We start from the raw sequence: 7,383 nt of genomic DNA on the forward strand, positions 1-7,383 counted from the left end.
TGAGCATGGTGTATGGTTATTTTTGGTCATCTTTAAGTGTCTTTGAATAGGAATTTACAAAAATTTACTTTTTTAAAAAAATTTTATTTTATCTTTTTCTTTACACTCCAGATTTTATCCCCTCCCAGATTATCCTCTGACTGTTCCCCATCCCATACTTCCTCTCCACTCCCCAGTCTCCAGGAGGATGTACCCACCCCTCCAGTCCCACCCCAACAGACCTCCAAACTCCCTGGGGCCTTTAATCTCTTGATGGTTAGGTGCATCTTCTCTGAATAAATCCAGATCCAGTATTCCTGTACTGTGTATATGTTGGGGGGGGGCTCATATCAGCTGGTGTATGCTGCCTGGTTTTGGCAGCACATGTACTAAAATTCAAATGATACAGAGTAGATTAGCATGGCCCCTGCACAACAATTTTACATTTTGTCTATGTATATGAGGGAAATTGTTTTAAAGTTTTCTTTCTTTCTATTTATTTTATTGTACTCATTTTCAGTTTTGGTGTCAGAGCATGACTAACTTTTTTATTATTTATATTCTTTTTTTTTACTCAATATATTTTTAATTACATTTCAAATGATTTCCCCCTTCAGGCCCCCCACTCCATGAAAGTCACATAAGCCCCCTTCAATCCCGCTGTCCTCCCACCCACCCCTTCCCACTTCCACGTTCTGGTTTTGCCTTATATTGCTACAGAGACTTTCTAGAACCAGGGGTCACTCCTCCTTTCTTCTTGTACCTCGTTTGATGTGTGGATTATGTTTTGGATATTCCAGTTTTCCAGGTAAATATCCACTTATTAGTGAATGCATACCATGATTGATCTTTTGACACTGGGTTACCTCACTTAGTATGATGTTCTCCAGCTCCATCTATTTGCCTAAGAATTTCATGAATTCATTGTTTCTAATGGCTGAATAGTACTCCATTGTGTAGATATACCACATTTTTTGCATCCATTCTTCTGTTGAGGGATACCCGGGTTCTTTCCAGCTTTTGGCTATTATAAATAGGGCTGCTATGAACATAGTGGAGCTTCTATCCTTATTACATGCTGGGGAATCCTCTGGGTATATGCCCAGGAGTGGTATAGCAGGATCTTTCAGCAGTGATATGCCCAGTTTTCTGAGGAACCACCAGACTGATTTCCAGAGTTGTTGTACCAATTTACAACCCTACAAGCAGTGGAGGAGTGTTCCTCTTTCTCCACATCCTCACCAACACCTGCTTTCTCCTGAGTTTTTAATCTTAGCCATTCTGACTGGTGTATGGTGAAATCTCAGGGTTGTTTTGATTTGCATTTCCCTGATGACTAATGTAGTTGAGCATTTTTTTAAGATGTTTCTCTGCCATCTGAAGTTCTTCAGGTGAGAATTCTTTGTTTAACTCTGCACACCATTTTTAATAGGTTTATTTGGTTTTCTGGGGTCTAACTTCTTGAGTTCTTTGTATATATTGGGTATTAGCCCTCTATCTGATGTAGGATTGGTGAAGATCTTTTCCCAATTTGTTGGTTGCCTATTTGTCCTTTTGATGGCGTCCTTTTGCTTTACAGAAAATTTTATGCGGTCCCATTTGTCAATTCTTGATCTTAGAGAATACACTCTTGGTGATCTGTTCAGGAACTTTCCCCCTGTACCGATGTCCTCAAGGGTCTTCCCCAGTTTCTTTTCTATTAGCTTCAGAGTATCTGGCTTTATGTGGAGGTCCTTGATCCATTTGGATTTGAGCTTAGTACAATGAGACAAGGATGGATCAATTCGTATTCTTTTGTATGCTGACCTCCAGTTGAACCAGCACCGTTTGTTGAAAAGGCTATCTTTTTTCCCTTGGATGTTTTCAGCCTCTTTGTCAAGGATCAAGTGGCCATAGGTATGTGGGTTCATTTCTGGATCTTCAATCCTGTTCCATTGATCCTCCTGCCTGTCACTGTACCAATACCATGCAGTTTTTTTTCTTTCATTCTTTTTTTTTATTCGATATAATTTATTTACATTTCAAATGATTTCCCCTTTTCTAGCCCCCCCCACTCCCCGAAAGTCCCATAAGCCCCCTTCTCTTCCCCTGTCCTCCCTCCCACCCCTTCCCAGTTCCCCGTTCTGGTTTTGCCAAATACTGTTTCACTGAGTCTTTCCAGAACCAGGGACCACTCCTGCTTTCTTCTTGTAGCACTACTGGATGTTGAGCATTTCTTAAGATGCTTCTCGGCCATCCGAATTTCTTCAGGTGAAAATTCTTTCTTCAGATCTGTAACCCATTTTTTGTAGGGTTATTTAGTTCCCTGGGGTCTAACTTCTTGAGTTCTTTGTATATATTGGATATTAGCCCTCTATCAGATGTAGAGTTGGTGAAGATCTTTTCCCGATTTGTTGGTTGCCGTGTTGTCCTTTTGACAGTGTCCTTTGCCTTACAGAAACTTTGTAATTTTATGAGATCCCATTGGCCAATTCTTCATCTTAGAGCATAAGCTATTGGTGTTCTGTTCAGGAACTTTTTCCCCATGCCCATGTCCTCAAGGGTTTTCCCTAGATTCTTTTCTATTAGTTTCAGTGTGACTGGTTTTATGTGGAGGTCCTTGATCCACTTGGATTTGGGCTTAGTACAAGGAGTTAAGAATGGATCAATTCGCATTCTCCTGCATGCTGACCTCCAGTTGAACCAGCACCATTTGTTGAAAAGGCTATCTTTTTTCCACTGGATGTTTTCCCCTCCTTTGTTGACGATCCAGTGACCATAGGCGTGTGGATTCATTTCTGGGTCTTCAATTCTATTCCATTGGTCTACTTGCCTGTCCCTGTGCCAATACCATGCAGATTTTAACACTATTGCTCTGTAGTATTGCTTGAGGTCTGGTATACTAATTCCGCAGAAGTTCTTTTACTGTTGAGAATAGTTTTAGCTATCCTGGGTTTTTTGTTATTCTAGATAAATTTGAGAATTGCTTTTTCTAACTCTGTGAAGAACTGAGTTGGGTTTTTGATGGGGATTGCATTGAATCTGTATATTGCTTTTGGCAAGATGGTCATTTTAACTATATTAATCCTGCCAATCCATGAGCATGGAAGATTTTTCCATTTTCTGAGGTCTTCTTCTATTTCCTTCTTCAGAGACCTGAAGTTCTTGTCATATAGATCTTTCACTTGTTTGGTTAGAGTCACACTAAGATACTTTATATTGTTTGTGGATATTGTGAAGGGGGTCATTTCCCTAACTTCTTTCTCAGCCTGCTTATTCTTTGAGTATAGGAAGGCAATTGACTTGCTTGAGTTGATTTTATAACCTGCCACTTTGCTGAAGTTGTTTATCAGCTGTAGAAGTTCTCTGGTGGAGTTTTTCGGTCACTTAAGTATACTATCATGTCATCTGCAAATAGTGATAATTTGACTTCTTCTTTTCCAATTTGCATCCCTTTGACTTTCTTATATTGTTTAATTGCTCTAGCTAGAACTTCAAGTACTATATTGAAAAGATATGGAGAGAGAGTGCAGCATTGTCTAGTCCCTGATTTTAGTGGGATTGCTTCAAGTTTCTTTCCATTTAGTTTGATATTGGCCACCGGTTTGCTGTATATTGTTTTAACTATGTTTAGGTATAGGCCTTGAATTCCTGTTCTTTCCACGACTTTTAGCATGAAAGCATGCTGAATTTTGTCAAATGCTTTTTCAGCATCTAATGAAATGATCATATGGTTTTTTTTTCTTTGAGTTTGTTTATGTAGTGGATTGCATAGATAGATTTCCTTATATTGAACCATCCCTGCATCCCTGGAATGAAGTCCACTTGATCATGGTGGATGATCGTTTTGGTGTGTTCTTGCATTTGGTTGGCCAAAATGTTATTGAGCATTTTTCCATCAATATTCATATGGGAAATTGTCCTGAAGTTCTCTTTATTTGTTGGATCTTTGTGTTGTTTTGGTATCAGTGTAATTGTGGCTTTGTAGTACGAGTTGGGTAGTGTTCCTTCTGTTTTCTATTTTGTGGAACAGTTTGAAGAGTATTGGTTTTAGGTCTTCTTTGAAGGTCTGATAGAATTCTGCGCTGAGGCCATCTGGTCCTGTGCTTTTTATGGTTGGGAGACTTTCTATGATCCCTTTAATTTCTTTAGGGGTTATGGGCCTGTTTAGGTGATCTATTTGATCCTGATTTAATCTTGCTGTTTGGTATCTGTCTAGGAAATTGTCCATTTCCTCCCAATTCTCCAGTTGTGTTGAGTATAGGATTTGATAGTAAGATCTGATGATTTTTTGAATTTTCTCAGGTTCTGTTGTTATATCTCCCTTTTCATTTCTAATTTTGTTAATCTGGATACTGTCTCTGTATCCTTTGGTTAGTCTGGCTAAGGGTTTATCTATCTTGTTGATTTTCTCAAAGAACCAGCTCCTAGTTTTGTTGATTCTTTGTATGGTTCTCTTAGTTTCTACTTGATTGATTTCAGCCCTGAGTTTGATGATTTCCTGCCTTCTACTCCTGGGTGAATTTCCTTCTTTTTGCTTCAGGGCTTTCAGGTGTGTCATTAAGCTGGTAGTGTATGCTCTCTTTATTTTCTTTTTGGAGGCACTCAGGGCTATGAGTTTTCCTCTTAGCACTGCTTTCATTGTGTCCCATAGATTTGGGTATGTTGTGTCTTTATTTTCATTAAATTCTAAAAAGTCTTTGATTTCTTTCTTTATTTCTTCCTTGATCAAGGTATCTTGAGTAGAGTATTGTTCAGTTTCCATGTGTATGTGGGCTTTCTGTTGTTTTTTTTTTTTTTAATTGAAGACCACTTTTACTCCATAGTGATCTGATAGGCATGGGATTATTTTGATTTTCTTACATTTGTTGAGGTCTGTCTTGTGACCAATTATATGGTCGATTTTGGAGAAGGTACCATGAGGTGCTGAGAAAAAGGCATATTCTTTTGCTTTAGGGTGAATTGTTATATATATATATATATATATATGATCTGTTAAATCTAATTGGTACAAAGCTTCAATTAGTTTCACTGTGTCCCTGTTTAGTTTCTGTTTTCCTGATCGGTCCATTGAGGAAAATGCAGTTTTGAAGTCACCCACAATTATTGTGTTAGGTGCAATGTGTGCTTTGAGCTTTTGTAAAGTTTCTTTCATGAATGAGGGTGCCTTTGCATTTGGAGCATAGATGTTCAGGATTGAGAGTTCTTCTTGGTGTGTTTTTCCCTTGACCAGCAAGAAGTATCCCTCAGTGTCTATTTTGATGACTTTAGGTTGAAAGTCAATTTTATCTGATATTAGAATGGCTACTATGGCTTGTTTCCTGAGACCATTTGCTTGTAAAATTGTCTTCCAGCCTTTTACGCTAAAGTAGTGTTTGTCTTTGACACTGAGGTGTGTTTCCTGTATGCAGCAAAATGTAGGATCCTGTTTACATATCCAGTCTGTTAGTCTATGTGTTTTTATTGGGGAATTGAGTCCATTGATGTTAAGAGATATTAAGGAATAGTGATTATTACTTCCTGTCATTTTTGATGTTATCTTTGGTATTTGATTGGTTATCTTCTTTTGGGTTTGCTGGAAGAAGGTTACTATCTTGCTTTTTCCAGGGTGTAGTTTCCCTCTTGTATTGCAGTTTTCCTCCTGATATCCTTTGCAGGGCTGGGTTTGTGCAAAGACATTTTGTAAATTTGGTTTTACACAATGGAATATCTTGGTTTCTCCATCTATGGTGACTGAGAGTTTTGCTGGGTATGGTAATCTTGGCTGACATTTGTGTTTCCTTAGAGGCTGCATGAGATCTGCTGAGGATCTTCTAGCTTTCATGGACTCTGGTGAGAAGTCTGGTGTGATTCTGATAGGTCTTCCTTTATATGTTACATGGCCTTTTTCTCTTACTGTCTTTAATATTCTTTCTTTGTTTAGTACATTTGGGGTTTTGATATTATGTGACGAGAGGTAGTTCTGCTCAGGTCCAGTCTTTTGGAGTTCTGTAGGCTTCTTGTATATTCATGGGCTTCTCTCTCTTTAGGTTAGGGAAGTTTTCTTCCATAAGTTTGTTAATATATTTGCTGGCCCTTTCAATTGAAAATCTTCACTCTCATCTATACCTATAATCCTTAGGTTTGGTCTTCTTATTATGTCCTGGATTTCCTGGATATTCTGGGTTACAAGCTTTTAGCATTTTGCATTTTCTTTGACCATTGAGTCCCATGGTTTCTGTGGTATCTTCAGCATCTGAGATTCTTTCTTCTATCTCTTGTATTCTGTTGTTAATATTTGCATCTATGGCCCCTGATTTCTTCCCAAGGTTTTCTATTTCCAAAGTTAAGAGATTTTTTCTTCTTTTTTTTCATTTTTTAAAATGTATTGATATATTTATTTACATTTCAAATGATTTCCCCTTTTCTGGAGCCCCACTCCCCGAAAGTCCCATCAGTCCCCTTCCCTCCCCCTGTTTTCCCACCCAACCCTTCCCACTTCCCTGTTCTGATTTTGGGAGTACTATTCAGCCATTAGAAACAATGAATTCATGAAATTCTTAGGCAAATGGATGGAGCTAGAGAACATCATACTAAGTGAGGTAACCCAGACTCAAAAGATGAATCATGGTATGCACTCACTAATAAGTGGATATTAACCTAGAAAACTGGAATACCCAAAACATAATCCACACATCAAATGAGGTACAAGAAGAACGGAGGAGTGGCCCCTTGTTCTGGAAAGTTAAGAGATTTTTGTGTTTCCTCTTTCATGACTTCTGCCTGTTGATCGAAGTTCTTTAAGAGATTTTTGTGTTTCCTCTTTCATGACTTCTGCCTGTTGATCGAAGTTCTCCTGTGTCTCTTTAAGTGATTTTTGCATTTCCTCCTTATTGGCTACAAACTTCTGACCCATATTGTCCTGAATTTCTTTAAGTGGTTTTTGTGTTTCCCTTGTAAGGGCTTCTAGCTTTTGATCATTTTTCTCCTGAATTTCTTTAAGAGATTTATTTATGTCCTTCATGTGTTCTTGTAACAGCATCATGACCAGTGATTTTAAATCCAAATCTTGTTTTTATGGTGTGTTGGGGTATCCAGGACTTGGTCTTAACAATGCTGCCATATTGCCTTGATTTCTGTTAGTAACGTTCCTATGTTTGCCTTTTGCCATTTAGATCTCACTGGTGTTAGTTTGTCTTGTTGTTAATGGAGGACTCACCCCTGCAAGCTGCCTCCCTGCAGCAGGCCTCCTGATGCACTGCTGGCCCTCTGCACTGCTTGGGGACAGGGTCCATGGCCCAGACTGCTCCTGATCCAGAGGTGGCAACAAGAAGGCTCCTGCCAGAGGCCTCTAGATGGATCCTCCGCTCTGCCGGGTCAGACTGACTTACCAGAGCAAGCTGCCTCTCTGTGGCCGGCCTCTGGATGCACTGCTGGCCCTCTGCA

At 39.1% G+C, this 7,383-nt stretch overlaps 1 non-coding gene across 1 annotated transcript; it reads left to right on the forward strand.

The window, feature by feature from the left end:
• The first annotated feature begins 342 nt into the window (after positions 1-342).
• Positions 343-453, forward strand: LOC127693103 (U6 spliceosomal RNA). The gene has a single exon (XR_007979583.1). It is a non-coding gene; the product is annotated as a U6 spliceosomal RNA (small nuclear RNA).
• Positions 454-7,383: the final 6,930 nt, after the last annotated feature.

Source organism: Apodemus sylvaticus, chromosome 9, assembly GCF_947179515.1.
Source record: "Apodemus sylvaticus chromosome 9, mApoSyl1.1, whole genome shotgun sequence".
Taxonomy (NCBI): domain Eukaryota; kingdom Metazoa; phylum Chordata; class Mammalia; order Rodentia; family Muridae; genus Apodemus; species Apodemus sylvaticus.